The sequence below is a fragment of the Ranitomeya variabilis genome, chromosome 1, assembly GCF_051348905.1.
Source record: "Ranitomeya variabilis isolate aRanVar5 chromosome 1, aRanVar5.hap1, whole genome shotgun sequence".
NCBI lineage: Eukaryota > Metazoa > Chordata > Amphibia > Anura > Dendrobatidae > Ranitomeya > Ranitomeya variabilis.
In genome coordinates, this window is record NC_135232.1 from 1,062,932,266 (window position 1) to 1,062,954,172 (window position 21,907).

At 44.8% G+C, this 21,907-nt stretch overlaps 1 protein-coding gene across 11 annotated transcripts in view; it reads left to right on the forward strand.

The window, feature by feature from the left end:
- Positions 1–21,907, forward strand: part of APBB2 (amyloid beta precursor protein binding family B member 2) — a 398,629-nt gene that overhangs the window by 40,463 nt on the left and 336,259 nt on the right. The window contains exon 1 of one of the 11 annotated variants that reach the window (XM_077279853.1): positions 12,497–12,515. The exons of the other annotated variants lie outside the window; for them this stretch is intronic. The gene's annotated coding sequence lies outside the window, so the exon portion shown is untranslated. Of the gene's footprint in view, positions 1–12,496; positions 12,516–21,907 lie in introns of those variants that run through there. 11 annotated transcript variants of the gene reach the window in all.

Sequence of the window (21,907 nt, forward strand, 5' to 3'; positions counted from 1 at the left end):
TCAAATCATGCCCCGTATCTACATTCTGCCCATGCCTCCAGTCCTGCCCCCAGTGTGTCCAGCATATTGCCCCCAGTGTGTCCAGCATATTGCCCCCAGTGTGTCCAGCATATTGCCCCCAGTGTGTCCAGCATCCTGCCCCCAGTGTGTCCAGCATCCTGCCCCCAGTGTGTCCAGCATCCTGCCCCCAGTGTGTCCAGCATCCTGCCCCCAGTGTGTCCAGCATCCTGCCGCCAGTGTGTCCAGCATCCTGCCGCCAGTGTGTCCAGCATCCTGCCGCCAGTGTGTCCAGCATCCTGCCGCCAGTGTGTCCAGCATCCTGCCGCCAGTGTGTCCAGCATCCTGCCGCCAGTGTGTCCAGCATCCTGCCGCCAGTGTGTCCAGCATCCTGCCGCCAGTGTGTCCAGCATCCTGCCGCCAGTGTGTCCAGCATCCTGCCGCCAGTGTGTCCAGCATCCTGCCGCCAGTGTGTCCAGCATCCTGCCGCCAGTGTGTCCAGCATCCTGCCGCCAGTGTGTCCAGCATCCTGCCGCCAGTGTGTCCAGCATCCTGCCGCCAGTGTGTCCAGCATCCTGCCGCCAGTGTGTCCAGCATCCTGCCCCCAGTGTGTCCAGCATCCTGCCCCCAGTGTGTCCAGCATCCTGCCCCCAGTGTGTCCAGCATCCTGCCCCCAGTGTGTCCAGCATCCTGCCCCCAGTGTGTCCAGCATCCTGCCCCCAGTGTGTCCAGCATCCTGCCCCCAGTGTGTCCAGCATCCTGCCCCCAGTGTGTCCAGCATCCTGCCCCCAGTGTGTCCAGCATCCTGCCCCCAGTGTGTCCAGCATCCTGCCCCCAGTGTGTCCAGCATCCTGCCCCCAGTGTGTCCAGCATCCTGCCCCCAGTGTGTCCAGCATCCTGCCCCCAGTGTGTCCAGCATCCTGCCCCCAGTGTGTCCAGCATCCTGCCCCCAGTGTGTCCAGCATCCTGCCCCCAGTGTGTCCAGCATCCTGCCCCCAGTGTGTCCAGCATCCTGCCCCCAGTGTGTCCAGCATCCTGCCCCCAGTGTGTCCAGCATCCTGCCCCCAGTGTGTCCAGCATCCTGCCCCCAGTGTGTCCAGCATCCTGCCCCCAGTGTGTCCAGCATCCTGCCCCCAGTGTGTCCAGCATCCTGCCCCCAGTGTGTCCAGCATCCTGCCCCCAGTGTGTCCAGCATCCTGCCCCCAGTGTGTCCAGCATCCTGCCCCCAGTGTGTCCAGAAATCTTCCCCAGTGTGTCCAGCAAACTGCCCCAGTGTGTCCAGCATATTGTCCAGTGTGTCCAGCAATCTGCCCCAGTGTGTACAGCATTCTGCCCCACTGTCTCCAATATTGCCCCAATGTGTCCAGCAATCTGCCCCAGTGTGTCCAGCATATTGCCCCAGTGTGTCCAATATTGCCCCCAGTGTGTCCAGCATATTGCCCCAGTGTGTCCAGCATATTGCCCCAGTGTGTCCAGCATATTGCCCCAGTGTGTCCAGCATATTGCCCCAGTGTCTCCAGCAATCTGCCCCAGTGTCTCCAGCATTCTGCCCCAGTGTCCAGCATATTGCCCCAGTGTGTCCAGCAATCTGCCCCAGTGTCTCCAGCATTCTGCCCCAGTGTCTCCAATATTGCCCTAGTGTGTCCAGCATATTGCCCCAGTGTGTCCAGCAATCTGCCCCAGTGTCTCCAGCATTCTGCCCCAGTGTCCAGCATATTGCCCCAGTGTGTCCAGCAATCTGCCCCAGTGTCTCCAGCATTCTGCCCCAGTGTCTCCAATATTGCCCTAGTGTGTCCAGCATATTGCCCCAGTGTGTCCAGCAATCTGCCCCAGTGTCTGACTCCAGCATATTTGTTATGATCCCAGTGGCTGAGGATCACAGGAAATACTAGCTAAGTTACTAAACATAGAACAAGCTCTAGGGAGGTGGTAACTGGACTGACCGCAAACCTGATCCTATCCAAACACACTAAAGGTAGCCGGTGAACGTGCCTAAAATCCTGGACGTCTCGACGCAGCCTGAGAAACTGACTACCCCTAAAGAGAAAGCAAGACCTCACTTGCCTCAAGAGAAATAACCCCAAAGAAATAGGAAGCCCCCAACAAATAATAACGGTGAGGTAAGGAGAAAAGACACACGTAGGAATGAAAACAGATTCAGCAAATGAGGCCCGCTAATACTAGATAGCAGAAGACAGATAGAGAACTGTGCGGTCAGTAGAAAACCCTACCAAAATATCCACGCTGAGAATTCAAGAACCCCCACACCAACTAACGGTGTGGGGGGAGAAACTCAGCCCCCTAGAGCTACCAGCAAGCAGGGAAATCACATATTAGCAAGCTGGACAAGAAACATATTGAACACTGATGATCAAAAAATGAACAAAACGGAAACTTAGCTTCTCTTGAAGAGACTGGTAGCAAGGTAGTCAGAAGGAATCAGAATAGCACTGAATACATTGACAGCAGGCATAGACTGAGAGTCCAAGTGAGCTTAAATAGAAAACCAGCCCACAGATAACGAGACAGCTGATGCCAGTCAAAAACCTGCAGAAAGACAGCACTCACACAGTACCACTTGTGACCACAAGAGGGAGCCCAGAAATAATGTTCACAACACATATTGCCCCCAGTGTGTCCAGCAATCTGCCCCAGTGTCTGACTCCAGCATATTGCCCCCAGTGTGTCCAGCAATCTGCCCCAATGTGTTCAGCATTGCCCCCAGTCTGTCCAGCAATCTGCCCCAGTGTGTGCAGCAATCTGCCCCAGTGTGTCCAGCATATTGCCCCCAGTGTGTCCAGCAATCTGCCCCAGTGTGTCCAGCATATTGCCCCCAGACTGTGTCCAGCATTCTGGCCCGGGCCCCCCGGATTGCTGTTCGCAAAAAAAACAACAAAAAAACGAGTTATCCTCACCTGACCTGCGCTCCAGCGGCGAAGCTCCCTCCAGCAGCGCGGACTCGCCGGTGACTGACAATGATGTCAGACGCCGGCGACGTGTGCGCTGCGCCTGCGGCCGACTTCAGCTGCCAGCCTCCAATTGGTGAAACTTCCACAGCGCCGGTAGGGGCCCGGTGAGCAGATGAGACGGGGCCCGATGCGGGCCCCCACTCTGCCCACCGGGCCCATATGCAAGTCAGGGTAGTAATGCCCTGATGGTGGCAGGCAATCTGAGCGGTAGCCCAGGGCCCCCCCACACCACTGGGCTTGGGGCTACCGCCCAGATTGACCTTATTATAATCCGCCACTGCAGAGTGGTCACGTGGTACTGCTCATTACAGTAATGAATATGCGGCTTCACCTCCCATAGGCGTTGAGCCGCATATTCATTACTGTAATGAGTGGTAACGGTGACCACTCAATACAGGAAGAAGCAGCAGCGCCTGGGAACCAGGGACTGCTCCGCGCCAGGAACAGGTGAGTATAACGGGGAGGGGAGCGCTGCACTGCACGATATTCACCTGCTCCTTGTTCCGGCGTCGCTCCGTCTTCAGCGTCTTCTGCAGTGACAGGTCAGAGGATGCGGTGACGTGGTTAGTGCGCGCCCTCTGCCTGAACGTCAGTGCAGAAGAGGCTGAAGCTGGAGCGGCACCGGAACGAGGAGCAGGTGAATATTGAAAGTGCCGGGGGCCTGAGCGACGGAGAGGTGAGTGCGTGATTTTTTTTTTTTTTCTTTATCGCAGCAACAGCAAATGGGGCAAGTGTCTGTATGGAGCATCTTATGGGGCCATAACGTTTGTGCAGCACTATAATGGGGCAAGTGTCTGTATAGAGCATCTTATGGGGCTATAACGTTTGTGCAGCACTGTATGGGACAAATGTCTGTATGGAGCATCTTATAGGGCCATAACGTTTGTGCAGCACTATAATGGGGCAAGTGTCTGTATAGAGCATCTTATGGGGCAAATGTCTGTATGGAGTATCTTATGGGGCCATAACGTTTGTGCAGCACTATATGGGGCAAATATCTTTATGGAGCATCTTATGGGGCCATAATAAACGTTTGTGGAGCATTATATGGGGCAAGTGTCTGTATGGAGCATCTTATGGGGCCATAACGTTTGTGCAGCATTATAATGGGGCAAGTGTCTGTATAGAGCATCTTATAGGGCCATAACGTTTGTGCAGCACTATAATGGGGCAAGTGTCTGTATTGGGCCATAATCAACGTTTGTGCAGCACTATAATGGGGCAAGTGACTCTATAGAGCATCTTATGGAGCCATAACGTTTTTGCAGCACTATATGGGGCAAATATCTTTATGGAGCATCTTATGGGGCCATAATTAACGTTTGTGGAGCATTATATGGGGCAAATGTCTGTATGGAGCATCTTATGGGGCCATAATCAAGGTTTGTGCAGCACTATATGGGGCAATTATCTTTATGGAGCATCTTATAGGGCCATAATCAACATTTGTGCAGCATTATATTGGGCAAATGTGTCTATGGAGCATCTTATGTGGCCATTATTAACCTTTATGCAGGATTATATGGGGCATATTTTAATATGGAGCATCTTATGGGGCCATCATAAACTTTCTGGAGCATTATATGGGGCTCCTGATTCAATATGGATATTCAAAAACACTTAACCTACTGATGTCTCAATTAATTTTACTTTTAATGGTATCTATTTTTACTTTTGACGTTTACCGGTAGCTGCTGCATTTCCCACCCTAGGCTTATACTCGAGTCTTTAAGTTTTCCCAGTTTTTTTGTGGCAAAATTAGGGGGGGTCGGCTTATACTTGGGTCGGTTTATACTCGAGTATATACGGTAAATCACTTTTCAGCCTGTATAGTGAAGGCTGCGTACTCCAGAGTGAGAGAAGCTCTTTGTAGCTGCCCTAATGGACGAAAGAGCTGAATATAGGATACCCATCAATAATAATTACAAATGGGAATCGCTTTAATTTTACAACTTGTTTAATAATATTTAATCATTGCCAGATTGAACATACCAGTCATTGATTCTCTGACATGGAGTCAATAATCAACCGTAGAAAAAAGCATTTATATTCTCAATAATAAGTGTATTCATGGGACAATTATTTGTTCCTAACGATTACAGTAATTAATTGCTAATCTATTGAGGACACAGGTACAAAGGAATGCCCGTGGGAGAACTCTTGGAATATTCTTTTCATATTTTCCCGCAGTCCTCCTTTATGATAGTTTCATGTACAAGTAATCCAGCGATATTATAGGGTCCATATTACAACTTCTTCTACTTCATTGAGCTTCGACAGCCATAAGTACTTTTTATAATATAAATTCATTTCGGTAAGACCCAAAGGTGAAGTGTTGTGGCCGTAAAACATCCTTTTTTCTTCTGTGTTAGATAAATGAAGCTTTATTTTCTTTGGTTGCCATGTTACATACACTGAAATTTAATTTAGGAAGCCATACAAAATCAGTGGTAGAGAACAAATCTGCAGACATAATCTTACATAATCCTTTCATACATCACTAAAAACTACAAGTGCCCGAGGCAGTCCAGGGAAGGGATCTGATGATTGGTTGCATGGAAAACTGCAGGCAAAACAAAATAGAGAATCCAGATCGTGAGATAACAAAAAAGGGTTGAGCGAAAGGAGAGGAATGAGGTGGTCAAGGCATGTCACAGTGTAGAGGGATCATCCTTATTCTCATTTGCCCATGGAAACACGAGAATAAACGGAATGAAACTGAAGAGGAGAAGATATATATTAGATATTAGAAAAAACTTTTTGACAGTGACGATGATCAATTAGTGGAACCACGAGAGGTGGTGACTGAGTTCTTCAATGGAATTCTTCAAACAGAGGCTGGACAGATATCTGTCTGAGATGGTTTAGTGAGTCCTGCATTGAAGAGGGAGTTTGATACGATGATCATTGAGGTTCCTTTCAACTCTACCATTCTATGATTCTAAGAGGACAATAGGTAGAACCCTGGCATAGATGGTGAGAAATGGGCATGGGTAAGAAAAGGCATCTCAGTTCCAAAATTAAGTTCAGTCTACATGAATTTATATTGGATCCACATATTGACGAATTTTATTATTTTAAACCATAGAGCCTGGATAATGTTGCAGTCTTAATTCCTTACTTTTGTAAAACATCCATCCACATTTTTCTTCCCGAAATCGTCCTTATCTACAGAGAGAAAATAAACATGGAAACCTACCGACTCTGCAGTGTAACAGCGCATGGCTGGAATTGTTATTTTCCATCGCACTTGCTCTTTCTTTCTCAGCCCGCAGTGGCCTCATAGCTGACGGAAGTGTGCCAGATAAAACTTAAGAGGAATGTTTTTTTATACTGAAATGTATTTTTAGTCTCTGCTTCTATTATAGCAATGGATGTCCGTAGCAGAGGACTTTTCTTTATAGAACTTGGCAAAGTAAACCATCTTAGACTTAAATTATACAGAAGACAGTCGGGAAGTGATAGAAAACAACCACAAGCTTCCTTCCAGTGGTCAGAAATATTTCCATCATTCATTTTCTTGATATGTTTTGGCTCTCATTAAAGAAGGGGGCAGGAAAGGGTTTCAATTGACAGAAAGCAAAATATCAAGTACATTTCTCTTAAAGGGACCTATCTAAACTATTAGTCTGGACATACAGGCTATAGACTGCTGAGGAGAGTGATCCCTGTGTGTCTCATATCAGATGCCTTGTTGTGGATAAATCCTCTTTCATCACTTTATATAAATGACCTCTTCCAGGCTCTGGGGAGGATGCTGCCTGGAAGATAACTCTGCCTCCAGAGATAATTTTACATGAAGGGGGAGTTACCAGTAAGACAAGTATCTAACACAGAACAGGAAAAATTATCTTTGTCTTCTTGCAAAGACATTTTTTGCTTCTCGGCTCTGCTGTACTGTAACAATATTACAGCCCTGTCTGCCTGTGAGCTGGAAGCTGAGAGGAACCTGCAGATGTGTCAGGTATAATCACACACAGCTCTGCAGTGAGATCAGGAGAACAGGGAAAGGCCATTACACATTATTATTATTATTTATTGTTATAGCGCCATTTATTCCATGGCGCTTTACAAGTGAGGAGGGGTATACATAATAAAAACAAGTACAATAATCTTGAACAATACAAGTCATAACTGGTACAGTAGGAGAGAGGACCCTGCCCGCGAGGGCTCACAATCTACAAGGGATGGGTGAGGATACAGTAGGTGAGGGTAGAGCTGGTCATGCAGCGGTTTGGTCGATCGGTGGTTACTGCAGGTTGTAGGCTTGTCGGAAGAGGTGGGTCTTCAGATTCTTTTGAAGGTTTCGATGGTGGGCGAGAGTCTGATGTGTTGTGGTAGAGGGTTCCATCACACTGGTAACCATTACACATCACACTGGTAACTCCTCATTCATATAAAATAATCTCTGGAGGCAGAGTTATCTTCCAGGCACCATCCTCCCGAGAGCCTGGAAGAGATCATTTATATAAAGTGATAAAAGAGGATTTATCCACAACAGGGTATCAGATATGAGACATACAGGGATCACTCTCTTCAGCCTGTATGCCCATAGTCTATAGCCTGTATGCCTATATTAGCAGTTTAGATAGGTCAAATGTGGTGACAGATTCCCTTTAACGGGTAGATTTTTTCCTTTGTGTTACTCTTGATTGGAAAAAACCATATATATATATACTGGGAATCAAAATATAACTTAGTGAACATATATCCCCTTAAAAACGAATTTTATTATAAATATTTAAAAATACACCACCCAGTGCTTTTTGGCAAAAAAAATGCCTACAATATCAAAGACCAAGGTCTAGCGCATACCCTGCATTAACCTGTTCTATCACCTGCCTGGCTGTGGAGGTTGGCACCCTAATAACGATTTTTTGGCGCCCCCACTCACCGTGGACTACCCCTCACTGCCCTGAATCACCCTAAACTGCAGGTGTGAAAACAATAATGCATAAGAACAGAAATGAAGAAAGCAAAAAAATGGTCAAAACCCCCCCCAAAAAAAACACAATATAATAAAATTAGCAAAAGAGAGGCAGAAACGAGATGATTGTTATAACCTTTTCAGAATCCTGCCCCTTTTATAAGTCAGTATTGCTGGATGCTACTGATTTGCAATGGGTATGCTGCCAGATATGCCACAAAAAAAAAATAATATATATATTATTACTTCAGCATCAATCACTATAGCCTATACCACATAAATTGCATGTTATTTGTCATGATAAACTGTCTCGCCTCACACTTCAGCATAAATAGCTGCAACTTGCACCATATATATTTATATCTTATAGACTGTCTGGCTGACTAGCCACAGATACATCAGTCCAAAAGTTGCCCCCATGTAGGGCTAGCGGCTGCAGTTATTACCATATCAAGCCCACATAGATACACTGAGCTGGACTATCAAATTTATCAATGGTATAAGCAAAGTAGCATGTAACTTATCATGAAACACTATGCCTCGCCTCCAGGCGGTGAGGCGAGGCATAGTGTTTCATGATAAGTTACATGCTACTTTGCTTATACCATTGATAAAGTTGATAGTCCAGCTCAGTGTATCTATGTGGGCTTGATATGGTAATAACTGCAGCCGCTAGCCCTACATGGGGGCAACTTTTGGACTGATGTATCTGTGGCTAGTCAGCCAGACAGTCTATAAGATATAAATATATATGGTGCAAGTTGCAGCTATTTATGCTGAAGTGTGAGGCGAGACACAGTGTATCATGACAAATAACACGCAATTTATGTGGTATAGGCTATAGTGATTGATGCTGAAGTAATAATATTTTTTTTTTTTGTGTGGCATATCTGGCAGCATACCCATTGCAAATCAGTAGCATCCAGCAATACTGACTTATAAAAGGGGCAGGATTCTGAAAAGGTTATAACAATCATCTCGTTTCTGCCTCTCTTTTGCTAATTTTATTATATTGTGTTTTTTTTGGGGGGGGTTTTTGACCATTTTTTTGCTTTCTTCATTTCTGTTCTTATGCATTATTGTTTTCACACCTGAAGTTTAGGGTGATTCAGGGCAGTGAGGGGTAGTCCACGGTGAGTGGGGGCGCCAAAAAATCGTTATTAGGGTGCCAACCTCCACAGCCAGGCAGGTGATAGAACAGGTTAATGCAGGGTATGCGCTAGACCTTGGTCTTTGATATTGTAGGCATTTTTTTTTGCCAAAAAGCACTGGGTGGTGTATTTTTAAATATTTATAATAAAATTCGTTTTTTAAGGGGATATATGTTACTCTTGATTGGAATTCGAGCTATGAGGAATAACAGAGACTTATTTCTGGTGTTAAAAAGTTGTACATTTTGGTTCATATTTTTGCGGGAAAAAAAAACCCTTCACCTCTTTGTGATTTTATGCTTCTTTTTTGCCACTTTTTAAAAAGTAAACTCACTCCAGTAAGGAGTGACATACAAAGTGGAGTAACATTTCTAAACAGAAGTGTAATATCTAAAAATCCACAAAATGTATCAAACATCATGCATCAGTTTGATAAATTTGGTACAAAAAAACGATAACGCAGCCACAATTAATAGCTACTTTTAAAAATACCCTCATGATAAATAGCCTCACTTCCGGCCCACTGATCATCGTGGCCATCTAAACTAGGCCTTACCAGACGTACAAGACAAAGGTGCAAGAGCGCCTGTTCACTTCCTGCATTAAGTGACATTATGATTGAAACCTTCGAAGGGTCGAAATGTTAAATAACAATTTGCTGCATATTCCTGAACATCTTTATGTCTGTGCATATGTCTGATTTTCTAGACGTGAAATAAACTGTTTGCATATCTAAAGGAGTGTGCAGTGAATTACTATCTATAACCATCAGAGTTCTGGCAGCAATGCAACACTGTCATATTATGTTCTGTACAGGCCGGTAATCCACAGCAGTACTTTTAGGGGAGACTACCTCTGGTTCAATGGAACATGTCAAGATTGTTTATCAGATTCCATATAACATCAGATGCATGCAGAGTCTCGGTAAAATTGGCTTATTTGGGGGTTTAGCACTTGTGCACATATCCCGCCAATCCAGGCCTACAGCAACATTAAAGGAGCTGCAGAACTTTCTGACAAGTATTGCATTTGACATAATCTCCCATATTTTTTATATATCTGTCCTGTGGGTTAGGGTGGCAAGATGGAAGCCTTTTCTTTCAAAGAAAAACATCCGAACCTGGCTATCTTTTGCCAAAACCTACTTAAAGTATACCAAAAACATGTGAGAAAGCGTGTTATAGTCTGATGATATAAGGGTTGAACTTTTTGGTCATAATTCCAAAGGGTATGTTTGGAGCAAAGGCAACACTGCGCATCAGCAAATGAACACCATACCCACAGAGAAGCATAGTGGATGCATTATGCTTGAGGCTGTGTTTTTGACAGTTGGAACTGGAGCCTTAGTCAAGGTGGAGGAAATTGTGAACAGTTTCAAATATCAGTCAACTTTGCAACAAAACCTTCAGGCCTCTGCTAAAAAGCTAAAGATGGAAGAGGAATTTCAACTTTCAGCTCCAAATCAACAATAGAAAAGATTTGTTAGAAGAAGATCAAAGTTTTGGAATGACCCAGCTAAAGCCCAAACCAGAATCCAATTGAAAATCTGTGGATTGTCCTGAAAAGTACACTGTGAACACGAGATGCCCTCCCAATCTGACAGATTGCCTATTCAAAAAGTCTGAATGCTGTCATAAAGTCAAAGAGTACTTCAACAAAGTAATCGCTTAAGGGTGTGAATATTTATGTAACCACATTATTTTATATCTTTATTTTTCCACCCTAAAAGATTTTTGTTTATTTTTTTCAATTAAGTTGTACAGTTTATCGGTGACGTAAAAGGTGGAAAAAGTTCTGAAATGATTCTTCTTGGTATGATTTTTTTCACATGGCAAAACCTTGGCATTTTAACAATAGTGTGTAGACATATCCACTGTATTTCCTTTTTTTTTTTTATTACATTTTTCCATGATATCAATAAAAATAAAATTAAAAATGTATATAAAAGTTAAGCTTGTATCCCAAAAAAACACAAACTTTTTTTTGAATTTCCAAAGGAGAAAACTTTTAAGATCGACTAAAAGTGCATATTCAAAAATAACTGTACATGTGTCTATTCAGGAAGGGAGAAATAATAATAATAATAATTTTTATTTATATAGCTCCAACATATTCCGCAGCACTTTACAATAAGCAGGGACATGTACAGACAATAAATTCAATACAAGTTAAGACAATTTAAGCAGTGACATTAGGAGTGAGGTCCCTGCTCGCAAGCTTACAATCTACAAGGAAATGGGGGGACACAATAGGTGAAAAGTGCTATTTAAAAGTGTTATTTCAGCTCTGGCAGTTATAGTAAATAGAGATTTTCATATAAAGCTGCATGATCCGGTCATCAGCCCGTGTGTTTAAGTGCAATAGTCAAGTATCAAGTGCAGTTATCATGTCCATGGAGGGTGTGGAGACAGATGAATAGTAGGGTACAGATTCAAAATAATATTTGGAAGGAGGGAACAGGGCAAAGTTAGTTTACTGAGTAGTTGATGTGGTAGGCTTGTTTGAAGAGATGGGTTTTTAAAGCGCGCTTGAATAGGTTGGGGCTAGGTATCAGCCTGATCGTCTGGGGAAGTGCATTCCAGAGAGCTGGCGCAGCACGAGAGAAGTCTTGGAGACGGTGCGAGGTTCGGATTACGGGGGGATGTTAGTCTTAGGGCTTTTGTAGAACGGAGGGCACGTGTAGAGCGATAGACAGAGATGAGAGAGGAGATATAAGGCGGTGCAGAACTGTGGAGAGCTTTGTGGGTGAGAGAAATGAGTTTATACTGGACCCTGTAGCGAATGGGTAGCCAGTGTAATGACTGGCACAAGATGGAGGCATCGGTGAAGCAGCTGGACAGAAATATGACCCTGGCTGCCGCATTCAAGATGGATTGGAGAGGAGAAAGTTTGGTAAGACGAGAATGAATAAGAGCGACAGTAAGAGTCTTAGCAGTTTCAAAGGTGAGAAAAGGTTGGATTCTGGAGATGGTTTTTAAGATGCAGGTGACAAGAGCGAGTGAGTGATCGGATATAGGGAGTAATGGAAAGTTCGGTGTGAAATATGACCCCAAGACAGCGGGCATGCTGCTTGGGAGTTATGGTTGAACCCTCCAGGGTTATTTCGATGTTAGATAGAGTGAGGTTAGTAGAGGGGAGAAACGCAAGAAGTTCAGTTTTGGAGAGATTTAGTTTCAGATAGAGGGAGGACATGATGTTAGAGACAGCAGACAGACAATCCTTGGTATTTTGAATTAGGGTAGGTGATGTCAGGGGAAGAAGTGTATAATTGGGTGTCATCAGCATAGAGATGATACTGGGACCCAAATCTGCTGATTGTTTGTCCAATAGGGGCAGTGTATAGAGAGAAGAGGAGGAGGCCTAGGACTGAGCCCTGCGGAACCCCGATAGTAAGGGGACGAGGAGAGGAAGAAGAGCCGGCAAAGGATACAGTGAAGGAGCGGTCAGAGAGTTGGAGGAGAACCAGGAGAGGTATGTGTCCTTGAGGCCTATAGAGCAGGCATAGTGAGGAGGAGCTGGTGATCCACAGTGTCAAATGCGGCAGAGAGATCCAGGAGAATCAGCAGGGAGCAATTACCTTTGGATTTAGTTGTTATTAGATCATTATAGACTTTAGTGAGGGCAGTTTCAGTGGAGTGTAAAGAGCGGAAACCAGATTGTAAGGGGTCGAGAAAAGAGTTATCCAAGAGATAGCGGATTAGACGGGTGTGGACCAAGCGTTCCAGGAGTTTAGAGATGAAGGAAAGGTTAGAGACAGGTCTGTAGTTAGCAGTGCAGTCCTGGTCCAGGGATGGCTTTTTAAGTAAAGGGGTTATGATGGCATGTTTAAATGAGGAGGGAAAGATACCTGAAGAAAAAGAGAGGTTAAATATTTTAGTCAGGTGAGTGGTGACCACTGGCGAGAGAGACTGCAGGAGATGTGAAGGAATGGGATCACTATTGCAGGTTGTAGGCCGAGCAGAAGCGAGGAGCTTGGAAACTTCTTCTGAAACAGGCTCAAAGTTGTCTAGTGAGCTTGAGGTGTGGCAGGAAAGGGAATCCAGGCACTGAGGAGATTGGGCTGAGATATCCTGATGGATGTGGTTGATTTTTTTTCTAGGAAATAAATGGCCAGATCCTCACAGCTGAGGTTGGTGATGGGGGCCTCTACTTTAGGTTTCAGGAGGCAGTTTAAGGTTTCAAAAAGTCATTTTGGGTTGTTGGATAGTGAGGTGATGAGGGTGGTGAAGTAGGATTGTTTGTTCAGATGAATGGCAGAGTTATAGGTTTTGAGCATGAACTTATAGTGGATGAAGTCTTCTGCTAAGAGATGTTCTCCACTGCCGCTCTGCACACCTTGAACAGCGCTGATGAAAGCGTGTTTGCATTGTGTGACAGGGCTGCCGTTGTCTTTGTCGGGTGTTTTCTGAGTGTAGAAGGTGCAGCTTCATCTAGGGCATTCTTCAGTGTATTATTGAAGTGTGGCAGTGCTAAGTCTGGACAGGAGAGGGAGGAGATGGGGCTAAAGATGTGTGGAGATTGTCCATAAGCTGCTGGGTATTAATGGTACGTGTATTCCGATAAGTGTGGTAAGTGGGGGTGTCCCGAGTGAGGAGACAATTCTTGACAGAGAAGGAAAGAAGGTTGTGGTCCGAAAGCGGGAGAGGGGAGTTAGTAAAGTCGTGCAGCGAGCCGGGATGGGAGAAAACCAGGTCCAGAGTATTCCCATCCTCATGCGTAGGAGAATTGGTAAACTGTGAGAGACCGAATGAAGAAGTTAGAGAAAGAAGATGAGAGGCAGGTTAGGAGAGGGGATCATTGATGGGGATGTTAAAGTCTCCCATGATGAAGGCGGGGATGTCTCATGATAGAAAGTGAGTAAGCCAGGTGGCAAAGTGGTCAAGAAACTGGCGGGAGGAGCCTGGAGGGCGATAAACAACCGACACTCGCAAGGAGAAGGGCTTATAGAGTCTGACGGCGTGGACTTCAAAGGAAGGAAATGTAAGTGAGGGAACCGGGGGGATGACCTGGAAAGCACATTGTGATGAAAGGAGCAAACCAACACCGCCACCCTGTCTGTTCTCAGGTCTGGCGGTATGTGAAAATTGCAGCCCACCAAATGAGAGCGCGGCGGTGGTGTCTGAATGCTGATCATACAGTGATGGCATATCTTAATCAATTCATATCAATGTGCCTAATGGAAAAAGCCCTTTAACTATTTTTGTGATACACATACTTCACTCAAGTAACTATAGTGGCCACTCAAGATTAAAATCCTGTACCTTTTGGTTACAAAGAATTCTCAGGACTCCCACAATTCCTTACCTTGCTTACAAGTGACTGATTGTTAAGGGGGTTTCCCCATGAAGAAAAAATAATGTTCCTGTGCTGAGATAATCTTATGAATGTGCCCCTGCTGCTGTGTACTGTGTAATGGCTGTGTCTGACCGTACAGGGACATGAAAAAACTGAAACAAAGTCCAATGTAAAGTATATATAGCAAAATTTATTAAAATATATGATAATATGATAGGGTGGAAAAAATACCAGAAAAAGGCACTACACCAGGGACATATAAATGGCAATCATAAATACTAAATATAGTCACAGTGGGAATTCAACATATATATGCATAACTGTATATATAGGCCATGAAGATGTAAATAGCAGCAATACCAGAAACAATATACCGTATTTTCCGCTTTGTAAGACGCACTTTATTTCCCCCAAATTTGGGGGGGAAATGGGGGTGCGTCTTACAAAGCAGATATACCGCTTACCGTTACAGGCTGGGATGAGGGGGTGTCCGCTGCCGCCCGCTGCTGCTGCTGCCCACCACCGCTGCTGCCGCCCGCCACCGCTGCTGCTGCCGCCCGCCACCGCTGTCGCCCGCCACCGCGGTTGTCCGCTGCTACTCCGGTGCTGCGGGGGCTCTGGCGACATTTTGTGAAAGACCAGAGCCCCCAGGCAGTTCGTCCACATGCGTTCCTTCCTGTATGACTGACTCCGGGAAAATGGCCGCCGAAATCTCGGGAGATGAGATTTCAGGGCTGAGATCTCATCTCTCGAGATTCTGGCGGCCATTTTCCCAGAGTCAGTCATACAGGAATACATGGATGAACTGCCAGGGGGCTCTGGCCTTTCACAATATGTCGGCAGAGCCCCCGCAGCACTGGAAACAGCCCTGAAGCCCCCAAGCCCCCCTGCAGCACAGGAGCCCCCCCGCAGACCGCCTCATCCCAGCCTGCAGCACAGGAGCCCCCCTGCAGCACAGGAGCCCCCCTGCAGACCCCCTCATCCCAGCCTGCTGCACAGGAGCCCCCCTGCAGACCCCCTCATCCCAGCCTGCTGCATAGGAGCCCCCCTGCAGACCTCCTCATCCCAGCCTGCAGCAATGATCCACTCCTGCCTCCAGCAACGACCCTGGGACCCTGATCCACCGCAGCCACAACCCCTGGTAAGTAATAAGACGCATGGATTATAAGACGCCCCACCAATTTATTAAAAAAAGTTTTTTCCTATTTTTCTCCTCAAAATTTGGGGTGCGTCTTATAATCCGGAGCGTCTTACAAAGCGAAAAATACGGTATATTAATAAAGTGCATGTGCATAGTTAATAGAGTGGCGAAAAAAAATCTGATGGAAAAACCGATGCTCAAAGAAGGCAATGTATACCGTTGTGAACAATAGTGTAGCCAGTGTAATACAAAACAATGTGCTGGCAAAAGAACAAATGAAAAAAGCCACCTGGTATTTACCTGCTGTATAAGGAGATGGTCCCTGGGATGTGCCAATGGGGCTTGGCACATCCCAGGGACCATCTCCTTATACAGCAGGTAAATACCAGGTGGCTTTTTTCATTTGTTCTTTTGCCAGCACATTGTTTTGTATTACACTGGCTACACTATTGTTCACAACGGTATACATTGCCTTCTTTGAGCATCGGTTTTTCCATCAGATTTTTTTTCGCCACTCTATTAATTATGCACATGCACTTTATTAATATATATTGTTTCTGGTATTGCTGCTATTTACATCTTCATGGCCTATACTGTATATATAGTTGTGCATATATACCGTATATACTCGAGTATAAGCCAAGATTTTCAGCCCACTTTTTTGGGCTGAAAGTCCCCCTCTCGGCTTATACTCGAGTCATACCCAGAGTTCGGCAGGGGAGGGGGAGCGGGGGCTGTCTAAAAATACTCACCTAGTCCAGGCGCTGTCCCTGCAGGTCCCTGGCTTCCCCAGCGCCGGCAGCAGAAGCTTCAGCTTCTTCCTGTACTGAGCGGTCACATGGTACCGCTCATTACAGTAAATGAATATGCGGCTCCACCTCCCATAGGGGTGGAGCCGCATATTCATTACTGTATTGAGCGGTAACAGTGACCGCTCAGTACAGTTAGAAGCTGCAGCATCGGGGAAGCAGGGACTGCACAGCGCCAGGTCCAGGTGAGTATAACGGGGAGGGGAGTGCTGCGCTGCGCGATAGTCACCTCGTTCCGGGCGCCGCTCTGTCTTCAGCAGTGACGCTCAGATCAGAGGGCGCGGTGACATAGTTAGTGCGCGCCCTCTGCTGAACGTCGGTGCTGAACATGGAGTGGCGCCGGAACGAGGTGCGGGTGACTATTGAAAGTGCCGGGGGCCTGACCGACGGAGAGGTGAGTATGTGATTTTTTTTTTATCGCAGCAAATAGGGCAAATATCTGTATGGGGCATCTATGGGGCCATAACGTTTGAGCAGCACTATATGGGGCCATAATGTTTGTGCAGCACTATATGGGGCCCATAATGTTTGTGCAGCACTATATGGGGCCATAACGTTTGTGCAGCACTATATGGGGCCATAAAGTTTATGCAGCACTATATGGGGCAATAAAGTTTGTGCAGCACTATATGGGGCCATAACGTTTGTGCAGCACTATATGGGGCCATAAAGTTTGTGCAGCACTATATGGGGCCATAATGTTTGTGCAGCACTATAGGGGGCCATAATGTTTGTTCAGCACTATATGGGGCCATAATGTTTGTGCAGCACTATATGGGGCCATAACGTTTGTGCAGCATTATATGGGCCATAATGTTTGTGCAGCACTATATGGGGCCATAATGTTTGTGCAGCACTATATGGGGGCCATAACGTTTATGCAGCACTATATGGGGGCCATAACGTTTGTGCAGCACTATATGGGGCAAGTGTCTGTATGGGCCATAATTAACGTTTGTAGGGCACTACAGTATATGGGGCAAGTGTCTGTATGGAGCATCTTATAGGGCCATAATCAAGGTTTGTGCAGCACTATATGGGGCAAATATCTTTATAGAGCATCTTAGGCTACGTTCACATTAGCGTTAAGCTAATGTGCGTCGGGTTTGCGTCGGCGACGCAGCGGCGACGCATGCGTCATGCGCCCCTATACTTAACATGGGGGACGCATGCGTTTTTTTTGTTGCGTTGTGCGACACATGCGTCTTTTTTGCCGCAAGCGTCGGACCAAGAAAACGCAACAAGTTGCATTTTTCTTGCGTCCGATTTTCGGCAAAAACCGACGCATGCGTCGCAAAACGCAGCGTTTTTGCGTGCGTTTTGACGCGTTTTTGCGTGCGTTGTGCGTTGCGTCGCAGACGCAACGGCGCACAACGCTAGTGTGAACGTAGCCTTATGGGGCCATAATCAGCATTTGTGCAGCATTATATTGGGCAAATGTGTCTATGGAGCATCTTATGGGGCCTTTATTAACCTTTATGCAGGATTATATGGGGCATATTTTAATATGGAACATCTTATGGGGCCATTATAAACTTTATGGAGCATTATATGGGGTTCCTGATTCAATATGGATATTCAAAAACACTTAACCTACTGATGTCTCAATTAATTTTACTTTTATTGGTATCTATTTTTACTTTTGACGTTTACCAGTAGCTGCTGCATTTCCCACCCTAGGCTTATACTCGAGTCATTAAGTTTTCCCAGTTTTTTGTGGCAAAATTAGGGGGGTCGGCTTATACTCGGGTCGGCTTATACTCGAGTATATACGGTATGTTGAATTCCCACTGTGACTATATTTAGTATTTGATTGCCATTTATATGTCCCTGGTGTAGTGCCTTTTTCTGGTATTTTTTCCACCCTATCATATTATCATATATTTTAATAAATTTTGCTATATATACTTTACATTGGACTTTGTTTCGTTTTTTTCTTTGTGTTTTTTGATTGAGTTCCGATTTGTCCATTATATATATATATATATATATATCCTATTGGTGCACATTGGTGGTGATGGTTCCCTCCTTTACATGATTTGTTTGTGTACCGTGCCTTGAGTTTTCTATATTCGTACAGGGACATGGTCTGATCATACCACAGCTCCTGGGCAGGGTAGGAAGCAAAAGTGTATACTGACGGTCGACTATCTAATGTGCATGGGGCCTTTATTCTACAAACTATATAAAGCATTTTACACTTATGTATTGCTTCCAGGAAATTATGACAAGTAGTCTTCCCTAATAGGATCAAGCTGTCCTGTGTTACCAGTCATCTGCTCCAGCTGGCAGGATCTGAAATGGCGGCACTTGATACCCTACCTTGACATGACATTCCTCCATTATCAGAAGTGTTAAATAAATCTCCTTGTCTGCGGTGACATGGAATCTGTCACGCCGAAGCACAATAAGCAAACGGCTCAATAAAGGGGAATCTGATGCTTAATCGACAGACTGAAGTGATTGACGGCATGGCACTAATATTGTCACTCAGTTTCAGCAAGGAGCGAGTGTGGTAAAACAAAGGCTAATCTGAGTTCTTCGCTGCAGACTGAGTCTGAGATGTGCCGAGCTGTACACAACGAGACGGCTCATATTTTATTGTAGAGGTTTCCATCTTTCAGCTGGAGGGTTTGTGGTAAATCAGTCTTTGCATTCAGACCCGGTGAGTAATGGAAGTACTGTAATAATGCCTCATGCTGAGAACATCTTGGAAGGGTCCTTTTCCTAATTTTCTGAGGTTCTAGCAGCGGCCTTACGCATTCTTTGATTTTTGTAGACTTTCTCACTGCTATTCTGGACATCTGCTTTTCATTTGCCTTGTATGAATTACCGTATTTTACAATCAATGGCTAAATCTGAACACCGTACTAATAGTGGAAATGGTTCTTGAATTCTTTCTTTAAGAGTGAGAAAGCATATAACGTTAATAACTATCCAAAATATGCTGCTATTGAAGGTGATCATCTATTAATAAGTTAAATATTGAGATCCCCTACAGTTGGGTGACTGGTGGGGGTGCCACCAATCTTATATGGATGACCCGTCCTAAAGACCCTTGGCTGAACCTGCCAATCTCAGCAGGACCCTCTGACCATCTGCTGAGTGCGACACCATCTTGACTCTCTCCAGACATATGATTTTGAAGGAGACAAAGATTAGACAGTTGGAACATCTTTTTTAGGGAAGATAAGTTGCTGCTAGAGTATGGCAGCGGCTTTCTCCTCTCTCCCTATTGAACGTCCGCCCGAGTGAAGTCAGAAAAGTAATAAGGATCTACATACTTTCCACCTCAAACTATTTAGAATTGGGTGTCTTAGCAGGTTCCAGTGCTTTCAAAGGAATCTTGACATTATTATTATTTATTTATATAGCACCATTGATTCCATGGTGCTGTACAGAAGGGGTTACATACAAATTACAGATATCACTTACAGTAAGCAAACTAACAATGACAGACTGATACAGAGGGGCGAGGACCCTGCCCGTGTGTGCTTACATTCTGCAGGACATTTTAAGACTCAGAGCTTACGGCCATATTACTACAGGGAACGGTAATGTGGCACAAATGGCAGAATATATGGTCATACTGCTCATAAGGAATATGGCAGAAATAAATGTGCCATGCTTCTTATAGAGGAGAAAATCTCTGAAACAAGGTGCCCTGGAGCCTTGGGGTTTTGGTATTCTCCCCGTGCCTAAAGCTTTGCAGTCTGCATCGGCCTTGGGGTATATATATGTGGCGTTTTCACTGAATACTTTACGCAGCGTTTTTCATGTTTAAAATACGCAACATTTTATAGAACCAGAATATTAATCAGATTTCTGAAATCTTTTTCAGCCTTCGCCTAGGTTTTTGTCACGATGACGCATTTCAATTCTTCTTGCATTTTTTTACAGTGCTTTTCATGGGTAAAGAATGCACTTATAAAGCAAGCAAAAATGCGCATATTGTTGTTGCAGCATTTGGTTCTGTACCAATAACCAAAGTAATGGCCGTAAAATTGCTGCAAAAACACAACGGGTGAACATGACTTTAAGGTTTGTTCACACAGGTCGTATATTAGCGGAATTGTGGATGTAAGTTTACAAATTCTCAACCAAATGCAGTAGAGAAAATACAGAGGATGTTTTTGCTCATGCTTTAAAAATACATTCTGTAAGTAGGAAAACCATCTCATCTGAGATTAGAATAATTAGTATTTTTGGTTTTTCCATTAGCAGAGTTTTCCTACATGTAAGTGGTCAGCGTATACCTCCAGTCCTGGTAGAGATACTTATCTGCTTGGGGGGTTAACGGGGTTGTCCACTACTGGGACAACTCTTTCTTGATCAAAATGTTTGGCCCCAATAACATAATAAAGCCTATACTCGCCTTCTCACGGTGTCGGCACTTATTCTCCCCGAGGCTCTCGTGCGGTGTTGTGACATGTGACCTTGGCATCCAGTCACTATCCTCGCCTTCGGACAAATCAAACGAAGAGGAAGTCCGGGCTGCAGCTGATCCCTGGCTTCCTCTTCATGTTCGGTTTGTCCGAAGGTTAGGACAGTGACGCCAGCGCTGATTGGGAGACGGGGTCACGTGTCACAACACCGCACGAAAGCCCCAGAGAGAACGCGACTGCTGACACCGTGGGGACAGCACTGGTACGGGAGGTGAGTACAGGCTTTATTATGTTATCATGATATGAGAAGTTGTCCAAGTAGTTTACTGGCAATCATAACTGCAAAAAAAATATCTAGTTCAGCTGATATGTTAATGTAATGGTATATTACTAATCCATCATAAGTTGCCAAACAATAAATGTAGCTCCATTACATTCGTAAGCTCAGTACATCTGTCCGTGAAGTGTGTTTATAATCAAATTTTCCAGAACCAGTTGATTATGAGCCTAAATTGTCTTCAGCCCCTTTTTTTTTAATTTTGTACCCGTCTGTGTAAGAGGCCAGACAGCTGGCTGGTTTCATCTTCAGATAAGAGCAAGTTATCATAGTCATATACCGCATGCATCCAGATTGGACAATCCTTTTTTCTTAATTTTAGGACCTCTATGTTTAACAGCAGGATTTGGTGGCTTTCAGCTCTGTGTAACAAAAAGTTATATATTCAAGTATAGGATCTTAATTGGGTTCAAAAGGGATTGTTCATAGCAGAGATTCCCTTTAATGACCAATCATACAAACGTTCCTTTGAACATCTTCAAGAATGTAAAATCTCCCCCCCCACAAAAACAGCTGCGGGCTCCAGAGCCTGTGAGCGCACAAATCATATTTTATGTGCGGAATCAAGTAAACCGAGGATATGGGCATGCTACAAGTTTGCATTTATTTAGTTGTCAAAAAGAGAAATATAGCAAACAAAAGTATTAAAAGTCTGTTAGAGCAGAGTAATCAGCGGCAGTAAATCTGCGCGGTGTAGAGCGAGCCATGATTGTATTAGGGGAAGATTGCTTTGATACATTTTATGGTCATCATCACTTCAGGTGTTTCGACTTTAGGATATGTTATGGCTGAGCTTAAATTTGAATGTGTCCAATGTCCCTTTATGTAGTCGGAAACTCAAGGGTGTAATAGAAAGAGTTTAGCTAGCAATTCATGCGCTCATATTGCCAGATCCG